The following is a 19,572-nucleotide window of genomic DNA, read 5'->3' as shown; positions in this document are numbered from 1 at the left end:
GACATAAATGAGTACCTTGAAAGATTGATACCTCCTGAACACGGAACGATTAGGGCTTGCAGATTAGATTGTTTTTCTATACACTCCGAACACAGAATGGTTATGTATGGGTATACACTTATCACTTCACCAACACACCTGAACACGAAACGATTATGTATGGCCACATTAAAGCTTAACATAATGCAGGTGCTTTTGAATTTTTTTTTTTCTATAATGAGTGATGTACACATATCAAAATCACATTTTAACAATAAAAAGTGAAATAACATTTATATCGAAGTAACACTTTAACAAATATTTATTTAGCAAATACGAAAAACAAATTAAACACTTTCACATTTTTATATTGAAAATACATAAAATACTTTAAAACTACGTAGGCTATAAATCTATAATATCCACTTTTCTTAAGTCCTTAGCAGTCATAATTTTAATTCCAACAGAGTTATGATTTTATTTATGACATTTTCTCTAAAAAAATCTGGTAGGGTTTCAGGATAATTTTTGGTCACTTTCTTGATTCAAAAATAGCCAACACAACACTCAAAAGCTAATTCCAAAAATCAAAGAGTAACCAAACTTCAAAATTTAAGAAAAGACTTACTCTTCTAACAGTTTATAACTTCTTTTTGATTGTGAGCCTTCTTCTTCTTCCCTTCCTCTTCCTCTGCTCTCACAAAATTGGCAGAGTTTTCCTAAATGTTTTATTTAAAACCTCAAAAGACTCTAAAAAATCACACACTTCGTACTCCATTTTCTTTCTTCACCTCTATACTTCTTACTATTTTTTTCTCATTCGAAATGTCTCTTCCTCCTTTCTCCCATCCCTTATTTATAGGAGTGTGGAGCCACGAGAGAAAGATTGTCATCATTCCATCATATCATTTCATCTAAAAGTTGTCACCTTTCATCATGTTACTTTATCTAAAAGATTACTACTTTTCACGTTTCACATTATCTAAAAGGTCTTTTCACATGTTACTTCATTTAAAAGGTTACAATTTTTCACATGAAATTTTATCTAAAAGTTACTATTTTATGTGATGTCACTTTATTTAAAAGTTACTACTTTTTACTTGTTACTTTATCTAAAAGTTATTACTTTTCATTATATCACTTCATTTAAAATGTAACATTTTTTCATGCCTCTTCATGTTTATTCTACCTCTTTTATTTTGATTCATCATTTTTCCGTTTGACTCTAAATTATGTACTTAATCTTATTATATATTTTTAAATACATATAAAGACTAAATTAAATATATCAAATATAAGAATTTAACTTGGGAATATTTTTAAGCTATCACATCCTCCTCATCCCTTAATTATATCATATCAAAGTACATGCGATGAATCTGGGTGATATTTCTTTAACATCGACATATAGAAGACATTGTGTATGTTGGATACTCAGGTGACAATGCTAAATGGTAGGCGACAGCTCCCACTCTATCCATTATTTCAAAAGGTCCAGTAAATCTAGGACCGAGTTTTTCTTTCCTTCCAAATCTCATGATCCCTTTGATTGGTGAGATTTTTAAAGATACATGGTCGTCTACTTCGAATTCTAAATCGCTTATCCTATTTTCGACATAAATTTTCTGCCTACTTTGAGTAGTTAGAAGATATTTTTTAATTTATTTTACATTTTCTATAGTTTTTTTCTACCAATTCAGATCCAAGTAGTTTTCGTTCCCCAACTGCTTCCCAACAGATAAGCAATCTCTAGGGTCTTCCGTACAAAGCCTCATAGGGTACCATTTAAATACAAGACTAATTGCTACTGTTATATGTGAACACAACCAGAAGTAAATGATCGTCCCAATTATCTCGTAACTCAATGACACAAGCCCGTAGAATATCCTTTAGAGTTTGTATTGTCTGTTCTAATTGACCATCCGTCCAAGGATGGAAAACTATACTAAACCATAGCTTGGTCCCATGGTACTCTATAAACTAGTCCAAAATTTGAAGTAAAGTTAGAATCTCAATCGGAGATGATTGTGACTGGAATTCTATACAATCTCACAATCTCCTTGATATAGAGTCTGACTAACTTGTCCAGTAGGTCATTTACTCTAATAGCCAGGAAATGAGCAGGCTTAGTTAGTTTATCAATGATAACCCAAATGACATCATGCTGAGATCTTTTTTTAGGTAGACCCATCATGAAATCCATAATAATATGTTCCCATTTCCACTCTGCTACTAGCAAGGGTTGAAGTAGTCCTGTTGGTCTCTGATGTTCAGCCTTCACTTGTTGACATGTGAGACATTTAGAAACAAACTCTGTTATATCATTCTTCATCCCATTCCATCGGTATTTGGTCCTAAAGTTCTGATACATCTTAGTGTTGCTAAGGTACATAGCAAATCTAGAGCAGTGTACTTCTTTTAGTATCTCATTTTTCATATTGTTATTATTAGGCACACATGCTTTGTTTCCAAACCTCAATACACCATCTTCCGATAATTTGAATTTTGGCCTAAATTCCTTATTAACATCTTATATAATCGACTTCAAGAGAAGATCAGACTGCTGGGCTTCTTTAATTTTCTGCACAAAAATGGGTTGTATTTTTATATTGGCTAGGTATCCTCCTAATCTTTTATGGCGAACATTCAGATTCAACTTATGAAACTCCTCTACGAATCTCCATTCTGAGGTCATCATGTAGTCAAGACTGCAAATACTCTTCTTACTAAGTGCATCTGCAACCATATTGCCTTAAATCATGTGATACCACTTCATTAATCAAGTGATAAGCTTTAATACCACTTGTCACGGATCATACCCTATCTTATAGGATAATGACTGGAGTCTATTTACATAAATCATATATACCCGAGTTAAGTAAAATAATCTAATTTTATTAATCATAACAGAGTCATGAAGTGTTACATCCCTTAAATATAATACATAAACATATGTACGAGATTTTAAATTTTCTTACTTACATTACTAAATAGAAGTACGAAATAATAACCTTAAATTCAAAATTCTCATTTAGACTACAATCCTAAACTGTATTGACACTATCAACCTGCTTTAGGTTTACAGTCTCAGTTATGTACTGATCTTCCTTTTCCCTTCTTCTTCTTTTTTGGGGGTTGATTTTAGGTAACTGCAATATATCTTGGACCAAAATTACCTGCAAGATATCTCATACTAATGTTGGTCCCTTTATAAAATCCTCTTTTATAATAATGAAGAGAAAGAACTCATGAGGAACAATATCTACCATCCACAACATTGCCTACTTCTGATTGCCATGACCCTGGGGGTCCTCCCATTTGACTTCTCTTGATTGAAGTAAATCGAGAGACTCGATCATTATTAAACCTTCCAGAACCAAGAGAAGGAAAAACAGAATTTGCCATGGGTTTCCCTAGAAATGGCATACCAAGACCATATGATGGATTCCCTTAATACGCATGATTCACACAACCAGATTTACCTAGACGAGGAAGATCATACTAAGTATGAGGCAGACACTAGTCAAGTTGGGTATGTTTATGAGGGTTACAATGAACCAACATATATAAATGTGGAAAATGATGCAGTTATTGCATAAGCTTTTCAAGAAAAATTAACACGGGCTGCGGCAGTAGAAGCATTTGGAGATGCAAATGAGAAAACATTGGCTCATTTTCTTCAAATAGTCACCATAACCCCTATAGATTTCTGGATGGGACTTGAGCTGAATTTCGTCAAACCATTTGACAGAAAGAAACATCAATAAAATATGTTAATAAAACAAAATATTGCAGAATTCGTGCAAGGAAATAAGCTTATTGTCCAAACTATGACCTACCTGGTTAACAAACTGCTGTCTTACAAACTTATGGTGCTCAGGAGAACGATAAAGTTGATCCGATAATGACCGAAACTGCAAAAACACAATAATAAAATAGGTTCTATGTAAGTTATAAATGAAGCATGATTGGATCAACTTAAATTATCACTGAACGCGATAATAACCGTATGTTTAGGCGTATTTTCTTCAGTTCCGTTTCGTTATATACGTGTCTTCTGCCGAGGACTCGTAAACACGTGGCATGCGTTCATTGGACGCATTATAACTTCCTGAATCATTGACACGTGTTGACTTCATTATTTTTCTTTAATTATTAATTAAAATTAATTAATTAATTTAATTATATAAATATTAATTAGGATAAAAACGGCGGCACTTGTGTCTGTCTATTCCTCTCCTATTTCCTCTCTTAAACCCTCTGTTTACTCTCTGAAAATCTCCCCATTTTCTCGTCTATCATCCCACAATCACAATAAAACGTCCTTTCAGTCGAATTCTTAAACGTGAAGCTTAATCACAACTTTCTTGGCTTCTTTGAGAAAATTCTAAGGATTTTGAGGGATAGGAGATCTCGGTTGTAATTGAATTCATAGAAAGGAGAAACCGACAATGGAATTGGGGATAAGATTGATGAGACAGAGAGATTGGTGAGAGGAGAGAGTACAATGCCTGATATATTTAGGTACTTGACTAAAGAAACACTTGATCCTCCCGTGAGGTGGCCTTGGTTTGTGGGTAAGTTTCTTTATTTTTAAAAAGTATAAATACCAAAGAAATATATGACAATTACATACACAATAAAAAAAAGGAGAGACATTCAATACTTTTTTAAAAAAATTTTAATCTTAAATAAAAATAAAAATTTTAAATTAATTGTTAATTAAGTTTAGTTTATCATTTCTTTATATATACCTACAAACCCCTTAAAACTCATCTCTGCAATTTTTTCTTTTGATCTCCTCCCATGAGAGGCTAAGAGATAGAGGAGGATTGAGATGGGGGTCATGCTAAAGTCAGTCGTCTGGGTTTTGCTTTGTAGGACTCCCTGTTGCTTCTCCCTTATCCCCACAGCAAATCATGCAAAATATAATCATCCATTCTCTCTCTCTATATACCTTCAAACCTGTTAACTTAAAACTCGTCCTTGTAGTTTTTTCTTTTGATCTCCTTCCATGAGAGGCTAGGAGATAGAGGCAAAAGGAGGGGCTCTTGCTAAAGTCCCTTGTTTGGGTTCTTTATAGGACTCCCTCTTCCTCTTCCCCTATCCCCATAGTCATTCATGCCAAATAATATCATCTATCCTTTCTATTATACCTTGAAACTCCTTAATATTAGTTTTTTCTTTTAATATCCTCTCATGAGAGGTTAGGAGACAAGGTGGAAAAGAAAGGGGAGTCTTGTTAAAGTTTCCTCGTTTTAGGGTCTTCTTTATAGGACTCTCTTTCTCTCCTTCCTTGTCCCCATAGCCACTCATGCAAAATATTAAAATCCTCTCTGTTGTACCTTGAAACCCCTTAAATTAGAACTCATTCCTCTAGGTTTTTTTGTTTGATCTCCTTAAATGAGAGGCTTAGAAACAAGGGAAGAGAGAAAGGGGGAGTCTTGCTTCAATCTTTCTTTGTCTTGCTTGTCTTTGATATATGTTCTCATCAAAAAAGCCTTCTAAGATGATTATGCATATAGAAAATGGTAACTTCAAAATTTCTTTTTTTAAATCATCTTCTCTTTTCTTTTTATTTTTTTTTTGCAAGGAGACTTATTTTGCACATGTTTCCTCTACTTTGTTCTTTTATTATTTCCTTCAAATTGTTTTTTCATTTCTTCTTCATGTTCAAATTACTGTAGCTCTTTTCATCATTCTTCATTTTGTAGACATTTTTAAGTTCACACTTTCTATCACCTCATTTATTGATATTTTCTTCAACTGTTGGCAAAGTTTTCTTATTTAGAGGAGAATGGGAACGTGGGGTCTGAGACCTAATTTAATCACGCTTCTTGCTTTGTTGCCTGCTTGTGTGGACATAATAGCTTTGAGCTTGATCAAAGAAATTCATGGGTGTGCATTTAGGAACGTTATTGAGCAGCACCCACATTTAAGAAGTGGCTTAGTTAAGGCATACGGACAATATGGGTCTCTTACTTACGCACATTATATATTTCATGGAAAGGCTAAAACTGCCCTGGATATCTTTCGGTAGATGGAGTTAGTGAAAGTCCAGCCTGATGAAAAGCATTGGATTGGCAGATGTAGCCTCTCATGCAATGTGTTCATCATTGTTTTTCTTTAAAAGAGAATATAATAAGTCTTTCTCAAGCATTTTTTTTGTTTTTTTAGTAGGTTTATTGTGAGTATGGAACATTAAGAATGATAATGATAAGATCAAGAATGTGTAAGGTTGATGTTTGGTTGCTGTCAAACCAAAGGAAAAATAGGACAACGATATTTGCGGTTGTGTAGGTGAAAGGATAAGAAATCTTTGTGCAATCTTATTTCAGTATTTCTTTTCTTTGTTTTTCTTTGATCTATAAAACTTTTTAGTAATATAGAAAATATTATCTTTTTTAAATTTTTTTGATCTATTCGTTTTCTTAGTATAATAATATTTTTCTTTTTTTATATTACAATTATTATTAAAAATCTCACCAAAAAATCAGGTCATAGAATTTATCGTACTAAATAACATGCGCAAGGTAAGATTTGTCATGTGATGATAGCTGGTTTATATAATAGTTTCATATTTTTTCTGTTGGGTTTTGAGGAAACTAGTTGCATCTGCATTAATAAATTTATTCAAATTATAACCCATAATCTATTCCCAATGTAAGCTAAACTCTAAATGATAAAAACTATGCTATTGTGAGGTGATATGTGTGAAATGGATGCACTTTAACTAAGATGGATAAAATTGAAAGTTCAACGAACGCACCTGATGCTAAAAGAAATTGATAAGTATGAATTTTCAATAGAAGCCGATTCTAATATTTTTTTTCTTCATTTTCTCTTTTTTATCCTTTTCTTTTGATTTTTCTTTAAATTTGGCTAATAAAAACAAAATATGAAAGACAGAACACAAAATTGAAGAACAAGGTGTAACTAGAATTAAGAATAACAATTATAGAAGTTGAATAGTTTAAATAAACAAGAACAAGAAGATAAACTTAGATAAATCAAACACAAAGGATACCTAGAGATTTATCTAAGGCTAAAGATTTGATACCAAACTGATGCAGAACCTGAGGATCAAAGATTACATCCAGAATCCTACATATACATTTAGCATAGATAACTCAAAACCTTAAACAAATCCTCCATAACAAACTCATAATTAACATGTAATTGAGAATTTTAGTGATTAGGATGAAAAAATAAGAATGAATAAACGCTACAATGACGAGCGGGGTGTTATATCCCCCCCCCCACCTAAGAAAAATTTAATTCCCAAATCTGTCTTGAACATGTCTAGATACTTCTCCCTCATCTCGTTTTCCAACTCCCATGTTGCTTCTTCTAGGGTATGATGTTGCCATCGCGCCTTCACCATGGGAATCGTCTTGTTGTGTAAGACTTTGTCAGTCCACCTAAAAATCTCCACAGGAACCTCTTCAGAAGTCATGTCGGCTTGTACCTATACCTCATCACGAGGAATAATATGAGAAGGGCCAGGATGGTACCTCTTTAGCATCGAGACGTGAGAGATGTCATGTAGACGTGTAAACTTTAAGGATAGAGCGAGGCAGTATGCCACGGGTCCAATGCACTCAATGATCTAAAAAGGTCCCACGTATCGAGGGCTTAACTTCACTCTTTTCCCAAACTGCATTTTTCCCTTGTAGGGGAAAACCTTGAGAAAACCTGGTCTCCCATAGCAAATTCCAAGTGTCACCTATGATTATTGGTGTAGCTCTTTTGACGGCTCTGGGCAATGGTCAAGTTCTTGCAGATGATTGCGACCTTCTCAATGGTTTCCTAAATGAAGTTTGGTCCAAAATGGTGCTGGTTTCTGACCTCACTCCAACAAGTGGGAGAACGGCAAGGCCTTCCATACAATGCTTCATATGAAGCCATGCCAATGTTAGAATGATAACTGTTATTATAAGCAAATTTATATAAGAGAAGGTACTCATACTAGTTATTGCCAAAGTTAAGGACGCAAGCACGCAACATGTCTTCCAATGTCTGGATTGTGTATTCTGACTGACCATCCGTTTGAGGATGATAAGCAGTACTGAAATAATCAAGATCCCAGAGCTTCCTGAAAGCTGTACTATAAGTGGGAGGTGAATCGGGGATCACGATCGGACACCATGAATGAGGGAACACCATGAAGTCGAACAATTTCATCAACATATAGGCGAGCTAATTTGCTAGTAGTGTCAGTGGTTTTGATAGGCAGAAAGTGGGTGGTCTTGGTCAGTCTGTCAACGATGACCTAAATAACATTTCGACTAGAACAAATTCTAGGAAATCTTGTGATAAAATTCATAGTAACAAACCACCGGGTTTCTGATGTTCTACCTTAACCCTCTGACAAGTAAGGCATCAGGAGACATTGTCGACTATATCCTTCTTCATTCTCGACCACCAGTACTGATGCTTCAAGTCCCGATACATCTTGATACTCTCGGGATCGATGGATAGCTTACAAGTATGGGCGGTCTTGAAAACATTTCCCCTAACAGCAATGGGGACCCAAATTTGGTTTCAAAATCTGAACAGTCCATTATCTGAAATCCTAAAATCAAGAGATTCGTCAGAAGTGAACTTACCGAGATTTTTGGTGAGTTATGGGTTTGTGGATTGAGCTTCCCTGATTTTCATGAAGAGATTTGGTAGGGCTCGGATATGAGCAAGATAGGTGCCTTTGCTATAGTAGCTAAGGCAAAGAGACTGCATAGTGTCCATCAATTTCTAACTAGATGCCATGGTTTGAGCCAACACTGCAAACTCCTATTGGCTTAGTGCATCAGCGGCTACATTTCCTCTACCAGGGTGATAGACGATCTTGCAGTCATAGTCCTTCAGGAGATCCATCCAACATCTCTGTCTCATATTTAACTCCCTTTATGAGAAGATATACTTCAAACTCTTGTGATCGGTATAAATTTTAAAAGTTTGCCCAAGCAAGTAGTGACGCCATATTTTTAGAGCAAAGGTAATGGCTGCCAACTCCAGGTCATGGGTAGGGTAGTTCCACTCATGAGGGTTCAGTTACCGAGACCCATAAGTGATTACCCTACTGTACTACATTAAGACACACCCCAAGCCAATATGAGATACATCGCAGTAGACCTAAAACCTTCCTGTATTGTCAGGGATAATCAACACAGGAGCATAGGTAAGATGATGCTTTAATTCCATGAAGCTCTCACTACATTCATAGTTCCAAACAAATGGTACGCCCTTCTAGGTGAGTTAGGTCAATGGAGTAATAATCTTAGCGAATACGTCATGAATCACCGGTAGTATTCTACCAAGCCAAGGAAACTACGTACCTCGGCCACATTAGTGGACGGATTCTAGTTGACTACTGTTTCAACCTTCAATGGATCCACGAAATCTCCTTCACTCGAAATTATAGGACCAAGAAAGAAAACTTGATCCAATCAGAAGGAGCATTTGCTAAGTTTAGCATACAGTTTGTTCCGGCAAAGGGTCTTTAACACTTCAGTCAAGTGCATTGCATGTTCCCCCAAGCTCTTGGAGTACACTAAGATGTCATCAATAAATAAGATGACATACTAATTTAGTGCATACCAAAAAACTCTATTCATGAGATCTATGAAGGCTGCAGGAGCATTGGTTAAGCTGAATAACATTACCCTAAACTCATTAAAACTGTACCTGCATAAAAAAACAGTCTTCAAAATACCTTCTTCTTTGACTCTCAGCTGGTGGTATCCCATCTTGAGGTCAATGTTAGAGAAGATCGTGGCTCCTTGCAATTGATCAAATAGGTCATCGATCTGAGGTAAGGTGTCACTCGATTAAGTTCCCAGTAATCCACACAGAGTTTGATAGAATCATCTTTCTTTTTCACAAACGACATTAGAGCGCCCCAACAAACGATATTGGATAAACTTTCGGGTAGTAAGTTCAGAAAGCTGATGTTCCAGATCTATTAGCTCAGTTCGACTCATACGATAGGTGGGCTTTGAAATTGGCTAAGTTCTGGGCAACAACTCAATTAAGAACTCTACTTCTTGTGAGGAGGCAGACTAGGAAGTTCGATGGGAAAGACATCAAAAAAGTTGCAAACAATTGGTATAGAACACACTGTAGGATTAGCACCCATATTTCCATTTATTCAATTTTTAGGAAAAATAATAACAATAATTTTATTCCTTTTTCGGAGACCATAAAGTTACATTTTTACTTTCACAATCGATTATTACTTTGTACTTCTCTAACCAGTCCATTCTTAATATTACATCAAATCCTGCAAAATCTAATAGCATTAGATTCACAAATACTTATATTCTTGAAGCTTTTATTTTATAATCTTTATACACAGTGAGCTTCTAATAATCCCCTAAAGGAATTTTCTACCGTCAATGTTTTTGCTAAAGGTTCTTGCCTAAAATCAAGTTTACCAGCAAATGCACAGGAAATAAAAGAGTGAGTAGCACCTGTATCAATCAAAGCCTTGGTAGAAGTATCATAGATAGAAAACATACCCTAAATGAGAACATCAGTGGGGAGAGCATTGGGTTCATTTAGGGGGTACATGCGACCCTGAGCTACAGGCTTAGCCACGTCTTTTGGTCACTGGAGGCAGCATTTTATAAGATGTTGGGTGCTTTTGCACTGATAGCAGACGTGATTGATACGCCGACAAGGCAAGTCACCATGCGAGCGACCACAATGCTAACAGAGTTGATTAGGTTAGGCAGGTTGAACTGTGGGTGGAGGCAAGGCAGTGGAAATAACAACTCTAGTTCATTTATCATGGTGGCTACTTACTGAATTAGGCAGTCTTCTCCTAAGCTGTTGGGGTTGTTGTTGGGTACAGTTTTGAGCAATGTATTAGTGCTTGACCGAGATGAGGTCTTCAGCCAACTGAGCATGTTCTAGCACCTTTACATAAGAGCTGGGTCTTAGCATCGTGACCCAATCATAGATGTCAGCACGAAGGTTTTTTGAAAACTTCCTGCCTTTTTGGCTTTCGAGAATAACCATTAGAAGGGTAAACCTAAACAGTTGGACAAAACAAGCTGCATACTGGCAATAGTCATATTTTTTTGACGAAGGTCCTAAAATTCCTTATCCTTCTTTTCTCAGACATAGGCAGGAAAGAAGTTATCAAATAATGTATCCATGAAAGCTTCCCAAGTGATAGGTGTAGGTAGGATCTCCTTCTTGAGTCACTACCAGTGTTCGACTTCACTGTTTTGTATAAAAGCTGCTAGGGAAACTTTCTATTCCTCAGTCAAGTCTAGGACAAAGAAAAGCTTCTCTATTTGTAGGATCCAGGCTTCAGCTACGAAGGGGTCAGGGCCTCCTTTAAAATGTGATGGGTTAAGCTTTCAAAACTCTGCTATGTTGTGGAAAATGGTCCTCTCAACTATTCGGTATTCGGGGGCATGAGGTGTACAAGGGTTGCCTTGATTTTGTCCTACGGCCACAGTCAATCCTTGGACGGCTCGAAAGAGTTCGACAAATTAAGCCCTGGTCAGGTGATCTAGGGTTTCAGGTTGTTCAGTACGCTTTACGGAGGGTCTTCCTCGTATCATTCCTACAAAAGAAAGGAAGACAGGAGTTGGTGGTCTAAAATTTGTTATAAGAGGAATTATTCTTCCTAGTTACTTCTAAAGATCCTTCTACGTAAGCCTTATTGTAAGGGATTTGACCTTTGATCTACGTGATTCTACTCTGATACCATCTATGACATCCCAAGTGCTAATTAAGGCAAATAAGTGTCAGATATAGAAACAAAAGAACAAGTGAATGATAAAAGTTTATACAGTAGAACCAATTAATGCAGATCACTTACAAATATATGAGTTCAAATTACATACATATAATTGAGGTCAGAAGAGGATATAATTAAAAAATCAAAACACAAAATGATGCGGAACCCCAAGACCCTTGCTTGAACCTTAGAACTCTTCAATCATTCTAGAACAGAATTTAGATCACAAGTAAAAAAGAATCAAATTTGTTCAATCACCCAAATAGTAGAAGTTAAATAGAACCCAAGAAAGATAAATAATATCCCTTGAATCCAATCCAAGCAATCACCAAAAGCAATTGAAATAGGAAATTAAAATTAAAATACAAGTGATAACAATTGTATTCCAAATCAACACCTTGTGCATAAAGAGAAAAGAAAGCCAAAATGCTCTTAACTCAATTTTGAAATATCTTACTACAACTCTTGATGTCTACAAAGAAGAGTTCCTTTAGTATTTATAGCTAAAAAAATCGATGATAAGTTACAACACAATAACTATAATTGTAACTCCCACAATAACTAGGCTAATTATGTGATAATTACAATTGTAACTCCAACAATAACTAGGCTAATTATAGGCATGTAATTATTATGTAACTCCAATCTTCTTAACCAACACCACTAATTGTTTGTGGCACCATATGGTTATGGGCTCATTCTTGTAATAACACTAAGACAAGACTTAAGCCCAAATGAGTTACACTTGACTATGTGGGTTTAATTAACTCAAACTAAAATAAAACAATCCAAAATACTTAAAACAACTCAACTAATCCAGTCTATACACGAGGCTTATTCACCCATTACCAATAAGACTCAAACAAGCCCAAATTATTCCAAATCATTTAAACCCAATTAAAGTTATGAATTTAGGTTGTTCAAAAAGCTCATATTTGAACTTTCCACAATTGACCAGCCCATCATCCACATGTTTTTGCGTGAAAACTTGGAGCAACTCTTTAAGCTTCTTTGCCTTTGATCTTGTTACTTGTCTGCTGAAACTTTCTAGGTTTAGAATTCTATTTGTGTTTACGTCATTTGAAATTTGCTCCAAGTCACATTTTGATGCTCTTTGAGTATCTTGAGTGTTTTTAGCCTTGTTTGCATCATTTTCCCTCCCCTCAAAAGGATTCATCCTCGAATCAATTCCCGCATCAATTTCAAAAGGGGATAAATCAGATATGTTAAATGTAGCCGAAACACTATACTCACCTGGTAGGTCCACTTTGCAGGCATTTTCATTGATTTTGACTATGATTTGAAATGGACCATCCCCACGAGCATCCAACTTAGATTTCTATTTTGATGGAAATCGTTCTTTGCGCAAATGAACCCACACCCAATCTCCGGGTTCAAATGAAATCTTGCGCCTTCCTTTATTGACATGTGATACTACTTGTTCATTTTTCTTTTCAATGTTCTGTCTTGCTTTTTCATGAATTGCTTTAACCATTTTTGCTTTCTTATGTCCATTTAAATTAGAATTGTCACTTATAGGAATAGGCAACAAATCAAGTAGAGTTAAGGGATTAAAACCCTACACAATTTCGAAAGGAGAAAACCCAATAGAATAATGTATACTCCGATTATAAGCAAATTTAATAAATGGTAGCATATCTTCTCAAGTTTTAACATTCATTCCAATTAAAGTACGTAATAATATACCAAGTGTTCTATTTACTACTTCAGTTTGACCATCCGTTTGTGGATGTGAAGTAGCAGAAAATAAAAGTTTGGTCCTAAGTTTGGACCACAAAACTCGCCAAAAGTGGCTTAAAAACTTAACATCCCTATCGGACACAATGGTTTTAGGAATGCCATGTATTCTAATAACTTCATGGAAAAACAAATTCGCTATGTGTGTGGCATCATCTGTTTTGTGATATGGTGTGAAGTGTGCTATTTTAGAAAAACGATCAACAACAACAAATATTGAGTCTCGGCCTTTTTTAGTCCTAGGCAAACACAACAAAAAGTCTATAGAAATATCAACCCAAGGATGTGTAGAAATGGGTAGTGGCATATATAATCCATGTGGTTGAACTCTTGACTTAGCTTGCCTATATGAGATGCACTGTGCACAAATTTTTTCAACATATTGCGCATATTAGGCAAAAAGAAATGTTCATGTAAAATGCTCAAAGTTTTGTCAATCCTAAAATGTCCCATTAAACCATCACTATGTGCTTCATGAACAAGCAACTCCCTAATAGAACTATTAGGCACACGTAATTTTCTCTTTTTAAATAGAAAACCATCATACCTATAAAAGTCTTGAAATGCCGCATGTTCAAAAGCCACATAAACATTTGAAAAATTACTATCATGCACATATAATTCTTTGAAATGCTCAAATTCCTACAACTTTATAGAAAGAATAGAGATAAGACTGTACCTTCTTGAAAGCGCATCAACTACCACATTTTCTTTTCCTTGCTTATATTGGATCACTTATGGAAAGGATTCGATGAATTCTACCCATTTTGCATGTTGTATATTAAGCTTGCCTTGCCCTTTCAAATGCCTCAAAGACTCATGATCGGTGTGAATCACAAATTCTTTTGTTAACAAATAATGCTATCATGTCTTTAATGCTCTTACCAAAGCATAAAACTCTTTGTCATAGGTGGAATAATTCAATTGTGCAGCATTGAGCTTCTCACTGAAGTAAGTAATGGGTCTTTTATCCTGCATAAGAACATCACCTATCCTAAGCCCAGAGGCATCACATTTAATTTCAAAAGTTGAATCAAAATTAGGCAATGTTAATAAAGGCGCATTACATAACTTTTCTTTCAATAAGAAAAATGCATGTTCTTGTTCTTTTTTCCAGATAAACCCGTTATCTTTTTTCATGATTTCGGTTAAAGGGGCAGCAATGGTGCTAAAATTTTTTACAAATCTCCTATAGAAACTTGCAAAACCATGAAAACTACGCACCTCACTACACTTTTAAGTGTCGGCCACTCTTGAATAGCCTTTACCTTTTCACTATGTATCTCAATTCCTTTTGCACTCACGACATATCATAAGAAAATGATGCGATCAATGCAAAATGTACATTTCTTCATGTTAGCATATAGTTGAAATTTGCATAATGTGTCAAATACTTGCCTCAAATTCATGACATGCTCATCAATAGATTTGCTATACACAATGATGTCATCGAAGTAGACAACCACAAACTTTCCAATAAATTCACGTAAAACATGGTTCATTAAATGCATGAAAGTACTTGGCACATTAGTTAAGCCAAATGGCATAACCAACCACTCATATAACCCTTGTTTTATTTTAAAAGCAGTTTTTCATTCATCCTCTGGTTTCATTCTTATTTGGTGATAACCACTTTTAAGATCAATTTTAGAAAATACACAAACATCATGCAACTCATCTAACATATCATCAAGTCGAGGAATTGGGTGTCGATACTTACTGTTATTTTGTTTACCGCTCTACAATTAACACACATACGCCAACTACCATTTTTTTTGTACTAATAAGACGGGCATTGTGCATGGGCTTAAACTTTCTCGAATGTGCCTTTTTTGTAAGAGCTCCTCCACTTGCCTTTGAAGCTCTTTGGTCTCCTCAGGATTATTCCTATAGGCTGGTCTATTTGGTATGACAATCCCGGGAATGATGAAAATAAGGCTAAAAACACTCAAGATACTCAAAGAGCATCAAAAGGTGACTTGGAGCAAATTTCAAATAACGTAAACACAAATAGAGTTCCAAACCTGAAAAGTTTTAGCAGACCTATAACAAGATCAAAGGCAAAGAAGCTTAAAGAGTTACTCTAAGTTTTCACTTAGAGCAAAAAGTATCATCCATCATTATAGTATAGTTAATTTATCTAAAAAGAGCACTTAGAGTTGTAAGCAGAAATACAAGATCTCTTACAAATACTTGGCGAGTAACCAGGTTTCTAAAAGTGGAATGGAAGGATACTTTGTGTCTAGGACTCCCTCAGTGACTCCTATGGGGTTCTTCCTTGCTTTCTCTCTCTAAAACTTTGCTTTCTCTCCCTAGATTTTCACTTTCTCTCTCTAAAAAATTAATGTAGGAAGAAGGGAAAATGGAAGTGGATGAAAGTGCTTCTAGTAATCCTTGAACAAGCTCTTAAAGTCCTACTTTGTCTCGTTCTTTCTTGTTTTTTTCTCTCTCTAAAATTTCTTTTTTCTCACTCTAAAATCTCTCTCTAGAAAGTGAAAATGGAAGAAGAAATGAAGTGTGGAAATGAGAAAAAAGAAAGCCTTTAAAATAGGCATGCAGAAGGCTTGGATGTGTCTCACATGGCAAACGTCCAAGTGCGTTGTTGAGAGGTGTGTGAGGAGTTGCTGACTATGGTGACTATGGGGTATGGGGCTTTTCCTTTTTATGGTTTTTCTTTTTTTTTTCTTTTCTTTCTTTTTTTTCTTTTCTCTCTTTTGCACCTCTTAATTTATTTTATTTTATCTTTTTGACAATTCATTATTATAAATTAAAGATAAATTCAAATTTAAATATTTTAAATAAACAAATACAAATTTTGATAAAATAAAACATTGTAAAAATTAAATTGCAAAAATATTAATAATTTAAAATACAAAGAAATTAATTACCTATAAAAATTTAAAATGGTCGTTAGGCCCAAATTAATAGAATTTTGACCATATGCTAAAGCGCAAAGATTTAGGGTACTACAATCCCCCCAACCTCATAAAAATTTGGTCCTTTCAATTTGAAAAAGTTTTTAAAATAATTCAGGAAAACTGTCCCACATTTGTTCTTTTCTAACTCACCTAAGGGATAATTGATAGGAGGGTGTCTTTCAAAAATTAATACTTAGGGATTGTTTATATTTTGTTATAGTTTCTTTAGGGATATTTGATATGGTAAAAGGGTTACCATCCTGGACTATCGTGCTCTTCAAAACTCCTTATAGTCTAGTGTCTGCTCATCTATATTATATGCAGCTATCATGATTAACCCATATGTTTGAGAATATAATTCTTATTTTTTCTATCAGTTTAAGAATTTCTCAACAATATGTATCTTATCTTAACTTCACAACAAGAATAAATTTCAATTACCTAAGGAACCTCAATGACATGGTATGTTTACAATCTCCCACAATTTCATGTGTCTTATCTAAATTATTGCTTTTTCATCTTCTGAAAGCTAATACGTAACCATTTGGAATATAAAATATCTTATTTCCATCTAGGACTATCATTATCCTAAATGCATCAAGGCTTAACATCTCACTGTTATAGTGTATATGATTGTTATCTCTCTGACATGACTTGGGAACATCATTCCTAGTTTAGTCATCATCCTAAGAATTTCTTAGTGACCATATATATCATATCTTAACTTCATCCCAATGATAAATTCTTAATTATCTAAGTAGCCTCAATGCTATGTACATTTTCAGTCTCTTAATAGCATGTCATATCCTCTATTTTTCATAACCATTATATTCGGTTACCTAAACAGCCTCGATGTCACACTAAATTTAGGGTCTCCCGTAATTCATGCTTCCAAGTTATTTCATTTATTTTTTAACTTTTGAGTATTAGTGAGGTTATGTGAAATATGTTCCCTATATACTCTCTAATTACACCCATATACATGTTGTCTTTAAAGGTTTAGAATTTAGAACTATGTTTGGTGTGAAAATTTTTTTTGGACCCCAAAGTATTATCTATGGACTTGATATGATATATTAATAAAGGTTTTTAAGATTTTTTTTCACTTTTCTTTAGTCATGTCAATATCCTACTAGGTCTCTTACAGCTGAATCATATCGTACCTATAAATTCACCAAGATTTAAATAATCTTTAAATTACCTCAATCTTTAATTTTGTTTTCTCTAAGGTCTTCTGAAATTTCCATTGCAAGTTATGGAGTCCACAATTTGTATTAGTAATTCTTAGTGATTCATATTTTTTACTGATGATTGTTATGAGTCCTTGATGAAAGGGTCAAATAATAACTTAATTAAGGTTGATTATATTCTCTACCTATTTCAATCTTTCCAGGGCTATATACTACATCCTTCGCCTCCCAAGTCTTCGAATGACTTATCCTTAGGCATGGTCCTATAATTTGTGAGTTTGTCATATTACTATGTTATGCTTATCAATTTAAAGAAGTATTCTTTATGTATTTAATCCTTAGTTTTCATTGTGTCTACTTAGAGAATCTATCTTGATTTATTTGTATAACATGTACTTTTACATTCCAACTTAGGAGTGAGGAGAAGATATGCATAGGTTGTCACACCAAGGGCCTTATTGTTAGAAAATGTTGTCAGGAATACTCTCGTTAAGTATTTAATTTAGGAGAAGTAAGGTCCCTTTTAAAGAATCCTAGTCAGGTATTCTATTTTCTTTAGAAGTTCGATTATGAGTTGGGAATAGATTGTTATGGCTAATGACTACTGAAGGTTTGGGTTAATTTAGATCACTAAATTTGTTAATAGTAGTACTTGTATTTTTAAAATTTTATTTTTAGGGATGTTAATTTATGGCATCCTAATAGTTGATCTCTTAGGATATTGGATCTAAGATTGCATTTTTTCTTTTATCATTATGTATATATATACATTTTTTTCTAAGCATGGTTGAACATATCTCGAACATATTGTTTTAACGCTTGGGAAAAATTTAAGGTCTTTCCTGAATGAGAAAATGAGGATGCTTCCAAAGTGGGTCATCTATTTTCTATCTCCAAAAGGGTGATGGATTTATTAAGAATTTATCTAAACTCGTTATACTACCAACCTCGAATATAATGGTTATTTAACTCCCACACATACCATCACAACTCCTCACTTTCTCTTGGAGGTCCAATCTCGTGCTTATAGAAGTTCTCTTAGGTTGGTTACTTTTCTTCTAAATACACCCAAATTAAGGTTCATTCACCAAGAAGTTGTATTCCAATCTCATAGATTCAAAACTTAAGTGGTCTGACTATAACCTATTCTAAAACTCTTTATTTTACTTAACATAGTGCTTCCGTAAAGGTAATATATTATCCTCACAACTTGTCAAAGTTTGGGTGACTCCCAAAATCTCAACCATTGATCGAGTTCCTCTAGGGTATCTAATGATGAAATTCTTTATTTTCAAGATTTATTAGGATCCTTTGGTACTGGGGCCCATCGAAGGTCTTGCTAAGATTGGCTACATTCGGCAATTACTTCCATCTCCTCAATGTTAAATATTGTTAATCCCCAATAAATGATCACTCTTATAGGGGAATATTGGGAAAATTAAATAAACCTAGTAGCATACTTGGTTAACTATCATATGTCCTTAGCATAGGTCCTTAAATTTTCCTCAGTTAGGTCTAAAATGGAAAAAAAAAGGCTTTTCTATTTGCAGAATCCAAGTTTCTGCGACCAAGGGATTGGGTCAACCATAAAAGAAAGTAGGGTTTAGTCTCCTAACATCATAGATATTTTTGTGAAATGGTTCTATCTATATGACAAAAATCATTGGCAAGGGGTGGCTGGTTTCGGTTATGACCAACACCAATGGTTAAACCCTGAATGGCTCAGAATAATTTTGTGAACTCAGCCTGGGTTGGAGATGTCCTAGGCCTCGAGACGTTATACAGATGGTATTCCTCGAGTCATTAATCGTTCAAAAGGGAGACAACAAGCCTAATGACTAAAAAAAAGGTCATTTTTATTTCCAAGAATTTTTTAAGGTTTTCTCTAATTCTAACTATAGGCTCTATTGTAAGGGATTTTTCGAGGAATCATACTCTGATGCCAATTGTAACATCTCAAATGCTTGGTAAGGTA

General features: G+C 34.6%; 1 long non-coding RNA gene across 10 annotated transcripts in view; it reads left to right on the top strand.

The window, feature by feature from the left end:
* Positions 1-19,572, top strand: part of LOC148253422 (uncharacterized) — a 40,777-nt gene that overhangs the window by 5,496 nt on the left and 15,709 nt on the right. For 2 of the 10 annotated variants that reach the window (XR_015821538.1, XR_015821544.1), the window contains exon 4: positions 17,801-17,869. The exons of the other annotated variants lie outside the window; for them this stretch is intronic. This is a non-coding gene — a long non-coding RNA (uncharacterized LOC148253422). The remainder of the gene's footprint in view (positions 1-17,800; positions 17,870-19,572) is intronic. 10 annotated transcript variants of the gene reach the window in all.

This window comes from Carica papaya, chromosome 6 (genome assembly GCF_054855325.1).
Source record: "Carica papaya isolate Zhongbai chromosome 6, ASM5485532v1, whole genome shotgun sequence".
NCBI classification, from domain to species: domain Eukaryota; kingdom Viridiplantae; phylum Streptophyta; class Magnoliopsida; order Brassicales; family Caricaceae; genus Carica; species Carica papaya.
This window is presented reverse-complemented; position numbering and strand designations above follow the sequence as displayed.